This window comes from Lagopus leucura, unplaced genomic scaffold (genome assembly GCF_019238085.1).
Source record: "Lagopus leucura isolate 7727_CA_CO unplaced genomic scaffold, USGS_WTPT01 Super-Scaffold_73, whole genome shotgun sequence".
NCBI lineage: Eukaryota > Metazoa > Chordata > Aves > Galliformes > Phasianidae > Lagopus > Lagopus leucura.
Window position 1 is genome coordinate 52,319,837 of NW_024962252.1, and position 21,824 is coordinate 52,341,660.

Consider the following 21,824-nt stretch of genomic DNA (forward strand, 5'->3'; position numbering starts at 1 on the left):
CTATAGGAAGACAAATGGAGATATAAAGAAAGATCATTGTGAAGAAGTTTCACTGCTTTATGGTTTGGATGTTTATTTCTTTTGCCTTGCTTTTCACCAGTTTTGATGAGATCCAGTAGCTATCAGAAGGATCACAGCAATGAAGCTGAGCTGCAATCAGGCCGGGAGGTGAGCTGAGGTCTGGATCAACTGGGCTTCATGGCCAGGCACAAGCATGACTGTGGCTGAGCTGGAGACCAATACTTCTCTGACAAACAGCACAGCAGGACTAAAGTCCCCAGTCTGTGCTTAAGTAAAGCTCTTGAGACCATGGAGATGAAAGAGAGACCCAAGGTGAGGCTTATTATTAGGGCCTGTTGGTGTTCTCAGGGCTCTGACAGAATCTAGGAATCCATCTGTAGAAAGGCTCTGCATGAGATGACTGGGTGACATCACACAAGAAGTTTCACACCTGTGCTACGAAGGCTGCATTTATGCTAACACACTGTCTGATAAGTGTTGAGAAGCCCATCTTTCCTCCCTCCCTTTTTTCTCTGCCCCCCAAGTTTAACCTATGCAACAAGAACAGCATATTTCTGTAAAAAAAATCATTCTGGCACAGACATTGTTGCTAACAGTCAAGATGGTAAGTAAAATCAAATGCAAATAGATGTAAGAAGATTGCCAAAATAATTTACTACAGAAAATGCCAAAGCTATCTTAAAACATTAAATACATAACTCTCCTTTAGATGAGGTAGTTCTAACTTTTATTACATCTCTCTCCATTGTTATTTCTAGAAGTGATGAAGAACAAGAAAGTTTTTCTACATAGATTGGAAATCCAAGATTTATCATGAAGTTTGAAGGTATGACATCTTCAGTTAGTATTTTCTGGGATGCTCACATTTTCACCTCCAGCTTTTTTAAAGACCTTATTTTAACGTTAAGGTGAACAAACTCTTCAGAGGCACAAGAAGAAAGCAGTAGTGGGAAACAACTTGCTGTGCATCAACCAGTTTATGCGTTATTCTTCTCAAGCACGCTCTTAGCGTACAGAATACATGATATAAATTGAGTATAGGTTAAGTCCAAGCAGTGTTACATGAAATACATAACAAGATCAGCTAGCGAAGTTCCGCATTGGTTTCCTCCATTTGTCTGATACTTTTGCACAACTTTTACAATTCCTATTTGAATCTTCAAAAGATTAAGGGAAGCCAGGGCCTAGGCTCAGTGGGATTTGAAATATGCCTAAAATTATTTCATTCTTCGTCTTTGTGTTTTAAACTGTTTTACAATATCACAGAATCACAGATTGGTTGAGGTCAGAAGGGTATGGAGCTCAACCCCTGTCCAAGTAGGGGCACCCAGAGCATGCTGCCCAGGACCATATCCAGGTGGCTTCTGAAGATCCCCAAGGAGGAGACTCCACAGGTTCTCTGGTAAATTTACCATATATTCCTTCATTTCAGAAGGATCAATCAGTTTCAGAAACTTATTTGATAAAATACACAACAAATATCACTCCTAGCATTTGGAATGCTGCAATCATGTAAATGCTACAGAAAATATAACAGTTAGCAAACAAGCAAAAAAATAGAATTTCATCAGGAAAGGAAGGAATTAGGATTAAAGAAGTTATCATAAGGGTAAAATACATTTTACCCCAATCATAAATGCAGAAATCTATTGAATGGTTTCAAACAAGAAGCATTCAACCTAGCTTGAGTGTACTGCTGTTTGTTCTATATGCTAAGATACTGAATATACCTTAGATTCTCTATTCATTATATTGCTCAAGGGTTATTCCACTTAATTCTAATTCAAAATTATTTTTAAGTGGGAACACACAGAAGAACAGTAATTATATGGTGTATATAAGCATCACAGCTTCTAAAGTGCCTATAAATTACTTAATAAAGATCAATATGGTGAAATCATGCAGATTACATAACAGCATGAACTTAACCCTTATAAATTAAGTATTTTAGAAGTTCTCTCAAATCTACTGAGAAAAAATAAGATTAATGTTATCTTGAATAGCAAAAGCTCAACAGCCAGTCTTCAAAGTCCATATAAAAACCTGTAAATTTGATCTTTAATACCAATGTCAAAACTTAAGCAATTTCTGAGAGTGAAAGGCTGCAGGCACCTCACTCCCCCTTGCTCAAACCACCAACTCTTCACTGGAACAGTGAACAGCACTGATTCCATTTAATTACAGCACACCACCAATTAAATCAGACTTACTCTGGCTGAATTTCAATGGAGGAGTTTGGATAAAGCTAAGCACACAGTGCAGCTTATGACATTGTATAAGACAAATATAAGCTCCCTCTACAAGTAAAGGTCTTGTGGGTCTGTCACAGCATCTATCATAGCAGATATGCAACAGTCAAGGTGATAGCCTGTGCGATCTCCCAGTTTTCACTGCTCCATGAATCACCCCTAAGGATTCACTGTACTATCTCAGCTTCAAAGCTGGGATAGATAAAATACATAACATAAAACAAAAAAAGCCTGTCTGCAAAACAGATGTGCTTACTGAAGCTCCTACAAAGGCAATAACATTTTACTTTGTTATACAGGGAAGGTTATAAAGGTCTAGTTTCCATAGTAAGAGTACTGATTAACAAATTCTACTACACACACAAGCTCACAATGGTTTCAAACAGCTCATATAGAACTCTTTTTCCTGTTATCCTCCATATTAACTTCCTTATTATTTCTTATTATTTCCTGTTATGTCATTTCTTAATTAAACCATCTGGTTAATCCTAAATACATCTGAAAAGAAACAAAAGCTGGGCTACAGCAAAGGGAAGCGCCTTGTGCCACAAACACAGGCCCTGAAGGAAAACAAACTGCCAGGTGGTTTTCCACTGGATTCTCTGGAAATGAAAACTTTTGCAAGGAAGCTGCTACCAGACAGCAGGCACTGAGCTGTCAATAAGTAGCACTTGGTGTTCGCCTAGCACAATTTGTGACGTCTAGAAGACAGAGATATAAAGCTTAACTCTTGCTAGAGGGCAAAGACCTTTCAGTGCAATCCTGTGGCTGCACTCTATCACTTCCCTTCAATGAAGACTGAAAAGGCCAAGAAAGGTTATTTTGAACAAAGGAATTGCTCTCAGCTCCTTCCTCTTCCTCAAAAAAACAAAACAAAACAAAAAAAAACCCTAAAACAAAAACCACCACATTATTTCCTGCCATTTTTCCAGCATCATGATGAAATGAGTGCCAGTCAGCAGGTAGAAACACAAAATGCAGGATGAGTTGAACTTCCATTTTCAGATACATTCAAGTACTTGGTGAGTTAGCCATAAAATGCAATCCCAGACAAATTCATAAAAGCCCACTAACATCAGATCCAGTATCCTACAGGGATTTTTATTTTATTTATCTGTGTCTTTTTCCTCTCAGTTCCGCATATTGTGAGTCTTCTGCATAAAGCACAAAAAATAACTGCAGTCTAAAACACAGGGAAAAATGGATTAAAACTTCAATTATTCAGTGAAATGCACTAAAATATAAGTTTTGGCACTTCAATGGAAAACAGAGCTAAGATACAGCACTTCCTGGGGCTCCTTTATTCACAAAGTTAAAATAAAAAATAGAGGACTGACAATCCTGCCCATATTCCATATCAGAAGTATCCAATGTATTGTTATAAATAAAGCAACTGAGAGCCAGAACAAGGAGGAGCACAATAAGCAGAAGAGTTTTAACCTCGACTTCTCCCAAAAGAAGCAGGGTTAAGTAGTTACTGCTCTGTGAGTCTAACAGTCTTTAGAGGCATATTTGTACCAACTCCACCAGCTTGGAATTTGCAGTACTTCAGAGACATGAGTTTCCACAGGCATTCAGTTTTATCTGAAATGGCATTCTCTTCTTGTCCCCACTGCATGCTCAAAGCATCACTGCTATTCTCTTACTTCAGACTAAGTGTTCAGTGGACAAACACTCTAGTATACTGCAAGCTACTTCAAATTTAGAGGAAAAAATCCCCTTAATCGGCACATTATGGCAAAGCAGTGCCAGCTCTCCGTATCAAAAAAATGAATCAATTTGGATATAAGATGCAAAATCAGTTTAAGGTAAGGCTCTTCTTTTATGGAACAAGTAATGCATGCAGTGCTCCACCTACACATAAAGCTGCAATTAGCTTGGTTAGCAACGTAATTTAAACCAGTAACAGTACTTTTGTTTTGAATTACAATTGAGATTTGGGTCATGTGAGTCCAGGCATTAAAACTAAGAAATACCGTACTTTGCAAAATTGCTTCTAAGTCACCAGTGTTAGCAATCTCATTGCATTTCATTATCTCCAGAAAAGCATGGAGAAAAGGAAGATTAAACTGAGTACAGAAATATTTATCTGAATTTTTCAGCTTTGCTTGTTTAAAGATTGTTGCTTGAAGACATAAAATGCTCTGCAAAGACTTTCATGTCAAATATGCTCTTACAAACCCTAAATAAGCACGCTCAAATTTAAAATCAGTGGCTTTATCACATCACACTTTTCTCTATAGTTCCAAAACTAAATAAAAAACAGACTGTTCCTGACAAAGGCGCTGACTGAAATCTTTCATTCATATTCCCTTCCTGGACACTAGTATAATTCATCACAGGTTATGAAGTTTAAACATGGGAAACATTTTCTCATAAGCCCAGTAAATCAAGAAAAACATACAATGGAAAAATACATTTAAGTTATAAAAGAAATGTTTTTAAGAGTAGATATGGAATCAAAATCACTGACATCACAGAAGATTATGTGGAAAGCTCAACAGCAAAAAAAAAAAAAAAAAAAAAAAAGCCACATTTGGAAGAATAATTTTCTTCATAAAAACATCAGTCGCTTAGGAACCACAAGTGCTTTACAGGCAGTTGAGCACAGAAGCTAAATATTTTTACTGATGATGCATACACAGGACCCAAAGACTAACACTGAAGAGATGCCCAGCTTCTGCACCATTTCTCAACTTTACATTTAAAATTCTCATGCACTCAAGTACTTAAATCATTTCCTATGGATTTTTTTTTTTTTACTTTCTAGTATAAAATTTTTCCTAGTTATTACTGCAATTCTGTTCAGTAGTTACAAAACCCAAATTCTCGTGTCAAGCACAGTAATAACAAACTACTACACCTTCTCTGAAGCATAAGTTACTTCTTCAACTTAACATGCACTTTCGTCAAACTATCAAAAAGGTGATGCAAAGTGAGAAAGGTCTGTACTATCACATCTATTGCGACTGGAAATTTCAACCTTTTCAACATTTTAATTGCATAATCTGTTATTGTCTATACATTACAACCCCAAACCCCACTGAAAGGCAATTTATTTTGCCTTTATTATTCTACTAATTATTCTACTCAATACTGACATATAGTAGACGATTTTTTAAGTGACAGAACAATCTCTATTCCTAAGGAAAGCCAGCTTTGAAAAAACTGCAAAGCTCAGCTGCAACATTGTTTCTAGAACATACTTGGGAACGCAAATTTGGTCAATGGCAAGCCAGAGAGCACCACGTCCTGTTGCCCACCCAGTATTTGATGCTGCTCCCGTGCAAACAGTTCTTCCAAACACCCTCAACTACACAAACACAACTATAATGCTCAGGCTCCACTGCAACACATTCATAAGCACAAGAAACCCTCAGAGCACGCAGTCAGATAGAAATGGACATCTTCTGACAGCATAAAACATTGAGTCTTACAAGTACTGGCCTCACAAACCCTCTCTTTTACCAATGGTCTGCCTTCATCCAGGCTTGCCATACCTTCCTTTACTCCAGCCTCTCCCAGACTCAAAGCAGTCACTGATCCTAACCAGAAGTGCCACAGCTCGGGAATTTTCTGCAATCTTTACTGTTTTCCTTTAGTCTGGCTTCTGATAAGTCCATTCTCCATGGTAAGTTTGGAGAAGAAAATACCACAAAGATATGACTTACATGTAAACATAAATGTGATGGTAATTCAATAAAATTAATTATTAACAACCATTAATGACTAATCATTAAAGAATTATACAGTTAATTGATATTAACATTGTTATTTCATTAATTTAATAATTCATGGTAATCACCCAGCAAGTTCCTGCACCTTCTTGCACCCCTACAAGCATGACTACAAAGATAAGGTGAGGTCAGGCACTGCACCTCATATTTTGACAGATTTCCAAGGTAAAAGCCTGTCATAATAGGGATTTATAGCATTCTGTCTATCCACTTTCAGAAAGCAGATACCTCGGTGCGTCACGCTCCTGGTTACAGGGCGTCTCAATATATGAAGGAAAGCTTTACGCAGACAAAAGTCAGCAGCAGACACACATCAGATTTCACACCTGAAAATATTCTTGGAGTCTGTATGTCAAATACTGTGAGAGTCGAGGTCATTTATTTTTCATTGTTGTTTTTTAAAGAAACAATTGGAACTAAAAGTCTTAGGATAACTTCATATTCACTTTGTGCCTTCCAAAAATAGTGCCCATCAAAACTTACAAATTTGTATTCAATTTCATTTTTAAAAATAAGATCTACATAGTAGTCATTAAGGCTGTCATTTGAAAGCAAAACCCATAGAAAGATTGAGGCCACTAATGCATAAATAAAAGTTTTGTAAAACACAGTAGATGTTGTATGTCAAAAGTGACAGGATATATAATTTTTAGTGCTTACAAGCATTAAGCAAATTCTCTCAAGTATGTGATTAAGCGAAGTGTACAAAAGACATGTACAACAGGGAGCAGCAGAAGTATTTCCTATTTACAAATAAAAAACCACGAGCACATTCTATTTTTTCACAAGTATAAAAAAATCCTTTTCCTCTCAAAGCACAGGTAAATATTCTGCTTTGCAACTGAAGTGCTATATTCTTTATTCCAATACTCTGCTTTGTCTGAAGAGGAAAAAAACTGAACCAAAAAGAAAGAAGAGTGAGGAGTGGCACACAAGTGATTTTAAATCAAAACACAGCTGGAAATCTAATTTCAGGTCCATTGAACTTCACATTATAAGTTTAAATAATATTATGTGCACTTATTCCTCCAAGAGCAATAGTCTGTCCTCTTACACTTGAAAACAAAAAAATCATTCTTCATATTAAATAATACGATGTTACCCAGTGTCATTATCCTAAAGCGTATCAAACACTCAAAAGGTTCACTGGTATGATGAACACACTGAAAAATTATCACTATCAATACACTCACAAAACAAAATCCAGAGGCAACGCCAGGCAAATGAACTTCTTTTGTGATGAATTGAGTACTGAATTCTTGTTTTTTGTTTTGTTTTCTAATTTCACATCTTAAAGTAATAAACCAAAATATTCCTCAGTCCTGGACCACTTCCATGCATTTCTCCTGTTTGACACTGTGTCAGATACATTTCCATTCTGTCTACTGAGTCAAAGCTTCTTACTAGAGGACAAAAGATTCTAATAAGATTTTGTTGAAAGGATGAAAAAAGGACTAAAGATTACATGGCTTAAAAATAACAGACATGATCCTAAACCACACGCTGATCTGGTGAGAAATTAATATTTCAAACATATGCTATTCACAATTCTAAACACTGCATTTTATTCTGGATTGCAAAACAGCATGAATACCATCTATGTTGAACTATATACTAGCCATTTATTAAACTGCCTAAAACATGCAGCAACTATTGAGGACGGAAGGGGCAACTGAAGTATGCAAGAACACGGAGTGCAGTTCTCTATTCAGAAAAGCTCCAAGTCTAAGAGTTGCAAGCAGCATGCTAAAAGCCAAACTGTTGGTAGAACTCAACTTTATGTCCCGTTCCCAACAAGAATTCCAATATAACCATCTTGGAACTAAAATTCATAGACATTAATGCATATGAGGCCTGTTATTGGTGTCCAAATACTCACCTGCACTGAGAAATACCAAGAAACTAGCTCTCCACAATTTTTCAAATCTGTTATAACAGTAGTTATGAAATAATAGGTCCATATCTGCTAACCATGAGTTCCAGGCCTGTGTTTCAGGCTCATGAATGCACAGAAGGGTATGAACAACTCTCTGAACATCCCCAGGACAGCACAAATCTCACTCTTCATAGCCAACGCACTGTGTTGTTTCTCCCTAGCAGTTATAATTATTCACAGCATCTTCAGCTGCATTTGGATCAGTAATCTAAGAGATGTAAATATTTATTCTCCAAGCCTGTCCTAAAGTGGGATAAGGTCCCAGTTTCAGAAAAACAGAGTCTAGGCACATAATTACTACTGACTGCAATGGGGCCTAGATGCCAATTTAAATCTAATATTTGAGAGAGATTTATTAATTCATTCTTTACTAGCTCACTTCTCTCCATTTTCTGGAAACATGCATACAACTGATAATTGGAATACTCAGAAGTGGAACATCAAATTGTGGACATGCTCTTAGAACCAAGTAAAAGAAAATTCTCCATGCTAAGGAAAGCCAACAAGAGTAAGCAAACTGTATACCAAGGCCTTGGAAGCACAGCTGGCCAGAGATGGTCTGATGCAGTCAAATTGCTACAAGAAACTGCCTACATTACAGAAATAAGTTTTAAAAAGTTTTGCAAGTGTATGGCTTTAACACCAGTTGTTTGCATGCTTCCTGCGCACATCCTACACTGCAATCACCGCTACTTTGTGTATCACATTATACCACTTAGGCTAAAAATAGCTAAAGCTATATATTTCAAAACAACAAAGAAGCATTCCTTATTTTTTGACCTACTCTGTACTCAGACACTTGTAGTTCAGCCAATCCCCTACAGCTGCTTCAACACCACGCCAACAAGTCCACTTCCTTGCCTTTCTGTTCTTAGAAAAGAATCTCTGGAGACCCCAAAAGTATTGCACAAACAATACTGTGTCCTCTAACTGTTGCTAAATACAATATCCATTTTTGCTTCTTTTGTCTCTCTTGAAGGGTGGAGAATGTAGGCTTTGGACTTCAATTTTGGTTGATGAAGTAATATTTATTTTCTCTCAAAAGAGAGATGGATTAACTTAAGAGAAGCCCATTACGAGAAAGGTCAGAAGCAGTTCAGAGGACAGAACAGGACCAGGAATCTAGTTCTCTTCTCTGATCAGCCAGAAAGCTGTTGTGTGTCAATCCAGATGTATTCCCTTCACTTTTATACAGTGTATACCTACCCAAGACAAGTGAGACAGGATAATTATGTGTTGAACTCCATACCACTATAGTTGTGTTTTGTTTTGTTTTGTTTTTTTTTTTTCATTTCTTTTGCAGTCAATTCATCCTGATCACTGTTTTGGACTCTGTTGTATAAAAACACTGAGCAACAAGCAGATCAGATGGAATCTCCAGGCAATAGTGAAATACAAATAATTGCTTGCAGGATATACAGCTTGGCTTACACAATAGAAACAAAACAAAAAAAAAAGATAACTTAAATGAGTAATTCCATATGTTACTATGCTGATTATTAACTGTCTTAGAAAAAATACTGTGCTTACAAAATAAAAGGAAAATACATGAAATCAGAAGTGTTTCAGCCCCTTCTAACAAGAAGCTCAAAAACCTCAGAAAGTTTGCAAATGCAGTAAATAGAAGCCTGATGTTGACAGCTATGTTAGCAGCAGTTTATTTCCAAATACAGTCAGCATATGTCTGTCAAACATTTTAGACAAGTTCTACAGAAGTCATGTAAGTTCAGGAGGAGAGAAGGAGGGAATGGGGAGTGAAAAGAGAAAAAATATTAAAAAAAAAAAATCACAGAATCACAGAAACACAGCAAGGTTGGAAAAGACCTCCAAGATGATCCTTTCCAACTATCCACCTATCACCAATAATTCTCACTAAACCATATCCCTCAACACAATGTCCAAAAATGTTTCTTGAGATACTATAATTATTTCTTTCTTTGCATGAAATGAATTATCTTGAGAAATATACATATTCCAAGAAGTTATCTGCATAAGAAAACGCCCAGAAATTCCTGAATTACAGTATCTGAGCCTTGAAGCAATCAAGTATTAACTGTTTGCCGCCATGAAGAGCAAATGCGGTCCCTACAGACCAAAGCAATTTCCTCCACCCGCACGCTGACAGTGAGGAATTCTGTTGACAGTGCCAGCTTAAGCTCCTTTTCCTCTCATTCAGCCCAGTCATTTCCACCCCTCCCTTGTGCTGACACGTATGTTCTTACAGCTACATGGTGAACAGTAGGAAACAGTCCTGACTGATACCCTCGCGAGGAAAAAATGAAGAGCAGAAAATGCACTGGAGCAAGAAGTTACGTGGCTTTTTGAAAAAATTTTGGCTTTTGTTCTTTTAGTTTTGTCTGTTTCTTATTTTAGAATGATCACCGCTCTTCAAAGATCTGAATTTATTTTCATGAAAACTGTAAACATACCAATTAGCAAAGAAACTGAAATACTGAGGCAACTCCAATTTGAGATACAGGACTGACTACAACCTTACTACACAATGCATTACATACTATGCAGCAACACTGTAAGGTACAGCTACAATTTCCCTGAAGCACTTTCACATAAACACTGTACCTGGAAGAAAAAAATAATCCAAAGTGTCTGAAGGAAAAAAAAGCAGATATTAATAAAGCCTATTAAAATTATTTATAAAGCAGTACTTTCTGTACATTAGATTTGAATTACTAAGGAAATTATCCAAATCTTACTTCACAGCCCGTTGCACAAACTGGACTTCACTGTCTGTGAAGAGATCAGTCCTCCCAACTAGCATATGAGAGTCCCAAGTGATGCCCTTCTATCCCCTCTGCACATCAGCTATAGCGCATGGATAGCAGCCTTTAAAAACTGCCTTGTTCATGGTGAAATAAGTTGTCAGGAGATTACAAGACAGTTCTCTCTAGGGAAGCATCCTGAAAAATCAATTCTTACAAAGAAAAATTCAAACTTTTTTTTCCCTTCCTAGTTAGCCTACCTCAGCACCTGACAAATACTTCTGCACTCCAACAGTGCAGTCTCCAACCAGGGGGCCATTCTTTCCGCTCAACAGAGAAACAGCTGAAGAGATGACTACACTTCAGAGGCTCCTTATAGATGAAGATGTCATAATTCTACAGTTTTAATGATCCTGATCTGGCAGGGAAGAACTATATGCCAGCATTATAAACCTATAATGAGAAGAGAAAAATCAGGTGGGTTTTTTTTTTTTTGAAGACATTTTCAATGCAGCTCTGAATGCTTCATTTTTGTTCCTTTCAGCACCACTTCCGTCTCCAACAAAAGCAAATTCTGAGCGACAGAAAAGTACATTTCCCTCTCTGCCCTGAAGCTCACTCTGTGACTGTGCAATCAATGACAAAGTCTTAAATGGAAAAGAAAAAAGAGAAAAAAGTGACATTGCAGAGTGATGAATGCCATACAAAAATATATGTCCTCATACAGCCTCGAGCTTCAAAACAAGAAAAGTAAGATCCCTGAACTAATGCAAACATTCAAGAGAGACAATCCTTTGTCAAGATTCCCTGGCTATCTGCATACCACCACTACTGTTTTATTAAGTGACATGATATTAATTGAACTGGGTCAGCACAATGAATATGATCAGCAGGTACTGTCCTGTTGATCAAGTATAAAAAATATACTTCATAAAAAAATAAAGTTTCTGATTATGAACTTTGTATGCTATACAGATGATGCTCAGGCAAGCTTTGTAAATTATTTCAACTTCAGTAATAACTTTTCAGGCACTCTTTTTTTTCTTGTTTTTACAATAGAGAATGGAAATACATCATCAATTGCACTACAGATTTTAACGAGGTCTCATCTGTACTTAGAGTTGCATCATCTTAATTAAATGCAGGATTTTAAGCAAGTTGAAGCAGTTTTATACCCTATAGGTAAATAACCAATCCACTCAGAAGTTCTTTCAAATAAGATGTAGTTCTTTTCAGCAAAAGCTAATTTGTGTAATTTGCTAGACCAAAGCAAAAATGTTTTTAAACATCAATTAGGTATTAAGTACAGAAACACCCTATGTATGCAAGTTGAAACATAAATCTGTTTTCACATGAAGTCAGTAGCTTGGAAGATTTTTGGAATTTTAGATTCTAAGAGTCCCAAGGGATTTTTGGGTTCCACACCCAAGACATGGCAGGAATACAATAGAGGGCTGAAGAATTCTGCAAGGAGAGCACAAGAAGTTGTCCTGATGCTGATGGGAGCTGTAGTCACAGCAGCAGTTCATGGAAAAGCTGAACCTGAACCGGTTCATTCAGGAGACTGACTTGAATGCAAAAACTCAAAAAGATGCAAAGTGAAAAAATTAAAAATATTGGGTTAGGACATTAAATCCACAGCGATAAAAAGACTGGAGAAAAATGCTAGAATATCTAAGTCAAAGCTGAAGTGTATATGGTATTCAGGAAAGCAGGGGGAAGAGGACAGTCAGACAATGAAGTTATTAGTAATATGCTATTAAGTAGAAATAACAATTCCTTGGGTAAGGCAGAATTAGTTTTGCTCAGAGTCATTCAGGGAAATGATAGTTTAAAATCCTGTACATAGAGTACTGCTGAGGGCTCACAATAATTGGGCTAAGAGATTATTAGAACTAAAATATCATCTAGGAAAGACCATCTTCACAAACAGATTAGAACAAAGATTAGTATCAACCACAGCACTTCTGACAGCCAAAGTCTTCCTCAATGAAATAGCACTGCTCTAGCAAAGAAGCAAAGCTAATTTAGGTCTGGTTCTAGACAGTAGGAAGGAGGTAACAAAATAAAGCGCAAATGCTGAAAAAGCAGTGTATTAAAGCAGAAATAACATAGGAAGATCTTAAAACTATGATGTTAGCTGTATGCTACCATATGACTAGAAGTAGCAAATAATTGAACTTATGAAAATAACTTAGACAAATATAAAGCACTAAATTTGCTTTAAATTCTATTAAAAAGCTTTAAGATGCATTTTTAACAAAATAACGCAAAAAATAGAAAGTAAATGATGATAGACTACAACATTGTACTCAACATTTACCTCTGATGAGAAAAAACATCTAGATGAAGCAAATGCAGTCCCAGTTAGTCTTTCTGGACTTCAGTTTATAAAAAGAGTATGATATAACATCACTTGAAAGAAAAGTACAACAGTGGAGGGAGGGGAGAGAAAAGGGGTGAAAAACTTGATAGGGACAGAATAATGGTGACACCATAAGGTGAATCATTAAGTCTGAGCAAGGATACTTGTAGAGCACAGGAACAGTTTCATTGATATAATAAAATTGGAGCATGTAAGCTAAGTGTTTCTAGTGCACAGAACGCTCCAGAGGACCAGATATTAAGCACAGGGAAATTAATTATTACAGCACAAAGGTTGGGGTAATTCACACAGAGAGCAATGAAAATAATTCTGCCGTGCTGTGGTGACTCATGAACTAGAAATGGTAGTGACTGAGAGTACAAGATGCCTCTGGGCCATCAATGACAATGTAGCCATGAAGGCAGCAAATGTGATGGCAGACGAGCAGGGAAATGGCACGAAGACCTATGCGTGGCACTGGTGATACTGGAATACTGCAATGAATTTGGGCATCTACAGTTCAGATGAATTCATATCATCAGAAAGTCCCTTGGGACAGTCAGGAAAAAAGGACTATGAACAGACATTTCCTCTCTTAGAGCTCACAGGATGGGTTGCGATACAACTGCTGTTAAAAGCTCTGATGGACAGAGATCACTAGTTAAGCATCTCTCCTCTAATTTGCCTTTTTCACTCTGAACTCTAAAATCCACCAACTGGTAGAAGCAGTGGCAGCTGTCATGCGGCATAATAAAAACCATACAGGAAGTGGGGCAATTACAATGAAGCAGAAGTCCCGCTTCATTTAAGAGTGAAGATTTATTAACTGGCAGTGTATAACTCTGCAAAAGCGATTTTTTGCACTTCAGAATCCAACTTCAAGTGAGTTTTAGTGATCTCCTAAAAGCTGCTCATTTCTGTTATCCTGAAAACAGGACTTCCCTCTTTATATTCAATGTTTCTTCTAACATAATTTTGTATTCAGTTTCACATAGTTGGAAGGAGGCAGCACTACACAGAGTTTTATTAAGCCTTAGAGTGGTATTTGTATGACAATGAAGCCAGAAAAAGAAATTTAACTTTTATAGTTTCACATATCAGATCCTCGTTTTTCCATCATAGGCATACCAACTTTTAGTGCATACTGTATCTAATTTGTAGCTTCTTAGAAGTTAATCCCTTGCTACAGCAGATATGAAAAATCTTTTCAGAAATACAGCCAATTTCCCAAAAGCCTGAGAAAGATGACACCAAGGCTCTAGCACAGGTTATAAAAAGTACTCACTGAGACTAGACAAAAAAGAAAAATAGAACTAAAAAATAGACAACTTACAAATACGTCTGCTACAGTTACTTTCAGTGTGCCCCATCTGTGCTCTCAGGTGTCTGTGTTCGCCCCCATGTGTAACTGTTCACATTGCTGAGCTAGCATCAGGCTAGCATAACACCATGGTCATATGCTACTCTGAAAAGAACACTTACTGTTGTTCACACTACTTGGAAGAAAAGGAGATTTGCTATTCACATATTTTAAATTGTTGAGTTCACGAAGCGCAATAACAGATAGTGAGATATGAAACTGCAGATGGTGTATTTGAGGAAATAGGAAGGAATAAATCATTCTCAGTTCAAATAACCCAATAGCAGAAATGATGTTTTCCTTCCTTCTTTGCTGTGATACAGTCAGACCATTCAGTTGACACCTAACAAACAGCTAACCACTTATCTCTGGGTGAACCTTTCAGTAATGAACTTCAAAAGCATTTCAGATAAACAGAATTGCACCAAACCACTGAAGTAACTGCAGGTTTTAGTATTCCTACACAGAATACAGAGACATGCCTATAAACATTCAATTGGAGAAATATAAATATACATGGCTGTAAACCAAGGGGCTCTTGTTTTCTTTCTATCTACAAGACTTAATTTAAACATTCAGATGCTCACTGGGTAGAGAACAAGGATTTAAGGAGAGCTGAAAAAAGGATAAATATTCAAAATGGTACTGACCATCGTGTAACACACCCGAAATAGAAATGGGACAAGAGTCCTATCTCACACCATTACCATTCCATTTCCTCCTCAGCTGAGTTGAAGCAATGACAATGAAGTCAACGCACACACTGACTTCCATTAATGAGGATTGGTCACCATTAAAACTAACAAAGAAATTCCTTGTCCTATCCAGATTTACCACTCATACTGCAGAAACTACTCACAGGTAGCTCCAAATCACACCTCCTTTCCAAGACCTACACACTATCTCAAAACTTCATGCTGCTCAAACTTGCCGGAAATCGGTACCTCTCCTAAATTGTAATAGAGCTCTCCTAAATTGTAATAGATGTTCACATCAGGAGAATTACACATTAAAAGACACTGCCATGAGCTTACCAATTAGAGGAGATTAGCAGGAAAAAGAACACCATTTATTATTGCATACAATCACATTTTAACTACAGTTGCTTTTGCAATTTCAGTTTTCCACACAAAGCATGAAAAAATTCAGTGTAGAAATCGTGACCATATACTTGACACTCTGCTTCAACAATCTTGTCTTAAATTAGTACTTTTTTTTTTTTTTTTTAAACAGCAGATTACTAATCCTAGGTTACTGCTTTGCAAGTCTGTTATAAGATAAAGTTGATTTAAACGAACAGCAATGAACATCGCTAGAAAGAGCTGTTTAAACCCGTTTTCATACAGAAGAAAAATTGTGAATAATAATATTTTCTCATTACTAAGTAATTACAGACAAGAAAGATTTATACATAATGTAAAGCAGGCCAAAAACTATGAAAAACAATGTATCTTGTAAAGTACCTCAAAACTGACAGTTAAAAATGTCAGTATTTCTGATACACAGTACATAAAGTAAGGAGTTAGGAAGATGCTCAACTTGATTACAGATATTTAGAATTACATTTTGCAATCATAAAAGTATATCTTGATGAATTGAAAAAAAGTGATAGGAAATAGCAATCTTAACAGTGATTAAATTGTACAAAAAGAGAAAAATGTTGCCTCTAAGAAACATGCAAGCATGATGTTAAAACTGTACATTTACATACCTTTTGTTTAACCAAAAGAAATACTCTCACCCAAATTACTTAATTTATAGAAAACCAATATTAATATATAAACTAACAGAAGGACATGACTTAGAGTCATGTTCAACAAGGAGCTCTGACAGAATGTTATGTTAACATCTTAAAGGGAAAGCTTTTTGAGAAAGGATTTCCACACTTTGTTACAATCCCATTCAACACAATAAGCATACCAGTAGGTATTATGCAAAACATGAAGGCTAGAAAGCCAGGTCCCACACACAGCAGTACTGTGTACTGTGTCTAGTTCTGATCCCCACAACTGAAAAATGGTACAAAGTGTCCAAAGGATGGACACAAAGATTATCAGTGGGTTGAAGAACCTTCACTGTGGGGCAATACTGATGGAGCGTGGTCTTTCCACCCTGGAGAAGACAACGCTCTGGAGGGATCTCAGAGTATTCCAGTACTTAAAGGACAAGAAAGGGGACAGAGGTTCTCTGTTTACAAGGAGTCACAAGGAAGAAGACAGTGCAATAGGCACAAGCTGAATTTGGAGAGCTTTTACTGACAGAAGATTTTTTCTTTTTCCATTGAGAACAACCAATTACTTTAATAACATCTTCAAGGACATAGCAGAATCACCACCAATGCAACTTTTCAAGACATGATTGGGCAAGGTGCTAAGTCAGAGTCATTAAGGTTGGAAAAGACCTCTAAGACCATTAAGTCCAACCATCAACCCATCCTAAATATGCTCACTAACCAAGTCTCTCAGTGTCATGCTATACATTTATTGCATACCTCCAAGGACAAGAAACATCAAGGGTTTCTTGTACACCACTTCCCCGAGCAGCCTACTCCAATGCATTATCAATGCTTCTGAGAATAAATTTTTCCTAATATCCATGGAGTAACTTAAGGCTCCTACCTAATCTCACCTAGATAATGTCATCTAGGCTACCTCTCTATATGAAAAGGCAGACCATAAGGTCTTTTGGCATCCTTTCTAATCTGGGTTGTTCTATGATGCTATGCCCAGCAATATAGTATCAACATGGGCAAAATAAGAACTTGAATGTAGGCTGCATTTAGAAAATGACTGCTTTATGGTAAGAAGTACAGACAAATATATGGAAGCCTGATACAGACAAGGTCTGACTCTTTGATGGAAGGAATCAGCTTGTTCCACTCTGCCCACACGCTCTGCAGCTGTACAATCTCACTCATACACTATGCAAGGCCCAATGTGTGTTTGTGTCAGTGCTCCCAAGGAGCTCCCTATCACCCCTCAACCAGACAGGAAGGTCACTTCCTGCCACTTAGTGAATTGGGTCAAACCAGGGACTGGTCCCAAAGCATCACAACTGGAGTAACAGGAGAGAACAGTACCATGTCCACAGGAGCAGGATTGGATTAGAAAGGTCTTCTGGTAAAAGTCATCTAATAGTAGACAATTTCTTCTACTGAATAAACTGCAGCCTTACTTTTTCAAAGCAAGATATAATGCTTTCTACTTGGTTGGTTAACTACTCTTTTCTCTCCATCCTGCTTCTTTCAACTTTTATTTTCATACTTAATCTTTGCCAAGGCTTTGTATGACTTCTTTACAGTCACTCATTTTTATATTCTTCACTGAGCATGAAATTCACCCCAAACAACCACTACAAAATACTAACAGCATTTTAAGCCTTTTTTTTCCCCAAAATGTAAAATTGTAATTAAAGAGATCTAGCTGTAGCAGCCATCACCATTTTAAAGCAATATGAAATTAAGTAATATTTTTCTTCAATTCTTTTGTTTCTTCAAAACCACTTCAAAATGGTATTCTTGCTCCTGGTATTCCTAGAGACAGCTCAGAAAAACACGTTAAATGTAAATAATACTTTCACTCTCAACACTGCATTACATCATAGTAAGAGCAACACAATTAGAAAAGCTAACAACCACACACCAGATTAAAAAAAACGTACACCAAATACAGCACAGCATAGTATGTTAACCGAAACATCATCAAATCTTGAAGAGCTTCTCAGCTATGTAAGTGTTAATTAAGATGAATCTTCCACAGGTGATGGCCAAGATTACAGAACTTCCAACTCCCGACAACCATATTCAGTGATCCCCATAACAGGCCAGCTGCCTTGGCAAGACAGGCAATGAAAACAGACTTTTTGCAACAAGAACCATCACCCTGTGCAAAGTGTGAATTAAAATCACATCTCTGAACTCTTCTGAAATGGTTGCATATGTAAATCTTAGCTCCAAGGAAATGGCCAGACTTACCCCCTTCCCCTGTACTCTGCCCTGGTGAGGCCACATGCAACTACTTGGTCCAATTCTGGGCTTCTTAGCTCAAGAAAGATGGGAGAGAGCCCAGCAGAGAAGCACAAAGGTGCTTAGGGGCCTGGAGAATCTCCATTATAAGGAAAGGCTGAAAGATCTGGGACTGTGCAGCCTGCTGAAGAGAAGGCTGTGTTGGGATTGTATCAACACTTCTAAATATCTAAAGGGCAGGAATCAAGTGGATGGGGCCAGGCTCTTTTCAGCAGCATACAATGACTGAACGAACTGGAATGCAGGAAGTTCCATACAAAGTTTTTTACTGTGAGGGTGACAGAACAATGGAATGAGCTTCCCAGAGAGTCTCCTTCTCTGCAGATATTCAAAACCTACCTGGACACTTTCCTATGCTACCTGCTGTGGGGAACCTCTTTAGCAGGGGTGTGGGACTTGATCTCCAGAGGTCCCTTGAAAACAGTAAGTATGCTACATAACAGCTTCAATGCAAATAAAAGGAAGCAGAACTGACAGCGTGACATTACAAGTCACATAAGTCATATAAGTCATATTCTTTGGGCTTTAAAAAGTCCACTCAACACTTGTCCCATAATAACATTCATCTTCAAGCAGGATGGAAGTGTAGAAGATGAATACTACAAAGATCAAGACCTAAAAGAAACTACATCCACTAATGAGAACTTAAAATCATATTTACTTTGGAATAAGAAGTTACGAATTCCAGAACAAACATTTTGGTTTCTTTTATTATTATAGCTTTCCAAAACACCCCCAGGTTGTGCTTTTTTTTTTTTTTTTTGGCTAAAAATAAATGCACTGTGAATCATCAAGAATACCATTACACAGCACTTCCTGGGGTCTGCTAATTCAGACGCAGAATTGCCATTTTCCTCTTTTTCCGTAGTCTAGGGATATCAAGATATCATTACAACTAAAGCTGCCATCTATGTAAACATATCCAGCATTAACATCTGACTGTAGTTTTACACCTCCTCTATAAAGCAGTCCTTCAGATAAGGCATTACTAAATTTGTGCCAATCTTTTCCTGAGAAGCATCAAATACCAGAAACAATGCACTAAACAAGACAAAAATTGCCAAGCTAAACCCTGTATTATGAAAACAGAAGGGTAAACATGGCACACTGCATCAAGTAGAAGATGAAACCGGATGCAGATGGATGAAAGGTCTGCCAATGCAGGCATAATTCAAAACATAAGTGTAATACTATGCATTATTATCCAAAACAACCAACCTCCCCACATACACATGCACATTTTAACCCTTACTGAAAAGTGAAGCTTTTCTCTGCTGTGATCTTTATTTTCAAATGACTTCACTAAAAGCCTTTGAGATATCTTGGTGAAATGTAGCCTTGATGGCTTTCCATTTTAAACTAAATTTCTAACTCTTACACCTTTTCTTAAAAATTCTTATTTTTTGTACACATTATACAACAGCTTCTAATGATGGAGAAAAGTGTATTTTTAAAACTTGTTATACACTGGTTCTTTTCCAACTATGAAAACAGCAAGGAAAGACCTAAAGATGCTCTTGAATTAACTCCAGCATCTGCCCACCTTGTTACAACAACAAACAATAAGGTCTTATCCAAAAAGCCAGTTAAAAAATCTGGCAGGAAGGGACCAACACAGTGCTGATCTGGAACTTGTTAGAGGATTTATTTATGGTAGTGTTGCCTACTGCAATCAAATCCTTCCCTGAAAGATTTATATTGACCTACAAATTACACAGCAAGGGTTCATTTATCTGACACTGCACACACATTACTCTATGGACTTGTATAAGCACAGCCATAAAAAGAAAAAAAAATACAGGCAATTTTTGCAAGCAGCTTCTTGCAAGTGCAGTGAATCTTGTGCATAAAGCTTTCGACTTGAAATCAGAAATTTTGCTGTATCTTTTTCCATATTAAAATACCATATACTTCACTTTAAATAAAAGAAACTAAATTATTCCTACTACTATTATTTTAGGACAAAGACTTATTCTTCGCTATCACTTGAATTAATGCTGATAACAACAACTGGTTCAACTCCGAGGGGAGGAGAAAGTCTGAGTAAAATAGAACATTGATTCCCACATACTAATCTCTTCTAAAGCTCAATTTTTCAAAGGCAGCTCATAAATTTGTAACAAGTAGCTGAGTATTCCGCATCTCGATGCACTTAATCCAAGAAAAAACTCTGGAATCTACTTTATTTTCTTATCTTTAATAATAGAATGATTATAGCTTAAGAATAGCGACTTGAAAAAAGATACTGGGAAAACAACTCGGGAAAAGACCATGGGGTTAGAAGTAGGGACAAGAAGGGGCCAGGAGTATATTGAACAGAGACAGAAGATAATTGGAGCAACAAAACAATTATTTTACAACAACATGCCTATCTACCAAAGGGGGAAAATATTAATTAAAAGGCTCCTGAATATCTTGCTTTTCTGACATCTTAGATATGCTGGGTTTGCCCAAAAGCACAGTAACAGTAGGATGCTCTACGTGAGAATGCCACTTTGCATCTCCCCAGCTAAAAAAACCTCCTGCTGGGAAAAATTTCTCAGAACTTAATTAACAGCAGGATTAATACAGAGCCTCTGAAGTACAGTGGCAGTCTGCATAGCAAGTAGCACAATCAAAAGGAGAGAGAGTAGAAGCAGAGGGAAGAAGCCCTGCCTGCCATGCACAGAACGCACACATCCCACCCCCCAGCAGGAAGCAGGATGCAGCAGCACAGGGCCCAGCTGGGTGCAGCCTCCACCACAGCGAGCAGCCCACAGGATGGCATCAGATGGATGGCGGGCCCTTTCTAAACGCTCAAGTTTCTTTTGGGATGCCGAAGGAGTTATTTCTGGAATTATGAAAATTTTACAAATCTCTTCCCATGACCTTCCGACACTCGGACTCCAACGAACAGCTCCCACACTACCCTGTTCATTCCAAGGAAATTTCATGTTCCTTTTCCGCACTGGCATATAAGTTATGGATTGTCCACAGCAAAGATTTACCATCGTGTACTAACATTGATCCTTTTTTTCCTGGTATGACCCATTCCTTTTCAAACCAACAAAATACCTTGTCAAAATAAAGCCTTAAAGCCTGGCCTGCACCACGTTTCAGCAATGTTAAAGGTTTCGTCAGCTATTACCAGAGTTACACAAGTATGAATAAAGCTAGGCCCAAAGAACATTACATTTCAAGATCAAGCTCTCCGAAATCAACAAATGTCAAATGCATTGCCAGAAACAACGTGCAAAATGTCTGGGAACCTAAGCTTGCCCTGTGCACACACATTATGACTTAAATTAACTGATTCATTTGAAAAACAAACAAAAAAGCAAACAACAACAAAGCCTCAATACATTTGTTGAGCAACTACTCAATATTTTATTTTCCTCTGGGCATTCAAAGTACAGCCCAAGGCCTTATTTAC

The 21,824-nt window shown here is 37.3% G+C and overlaps 1 protein-coding gene across 7 annotated transcripts in view; it reads right to left on the reverse strand.

Annotated features, from left to right (window-relative positions):
* The window catches only part of ZDHHC14 (zinc finger DHHC-type palmitoyltransferase 14), a 108,395-nt gene that overhangs the window by 56,936 nt on the left and 29,635 nt on the right, over positions 1-21,824 (reverse strand). Inside the window, exon 1 of one of the 7 annotated variants that reach the window (XM_042878520.1) lies at positions 14,362-14,394. The exons of the other annotated variants lie outside the window; for them this stretch is intronic. The gene's annotated coding sequence lies outside the window, so the exon portion shown is untranslated. Of the gene's footprint in view, positions 1-14,361; positions 14,395-21,824 lie in introns of those variants that run through there. 7 annotated transcript variants of the gene reach the window in all.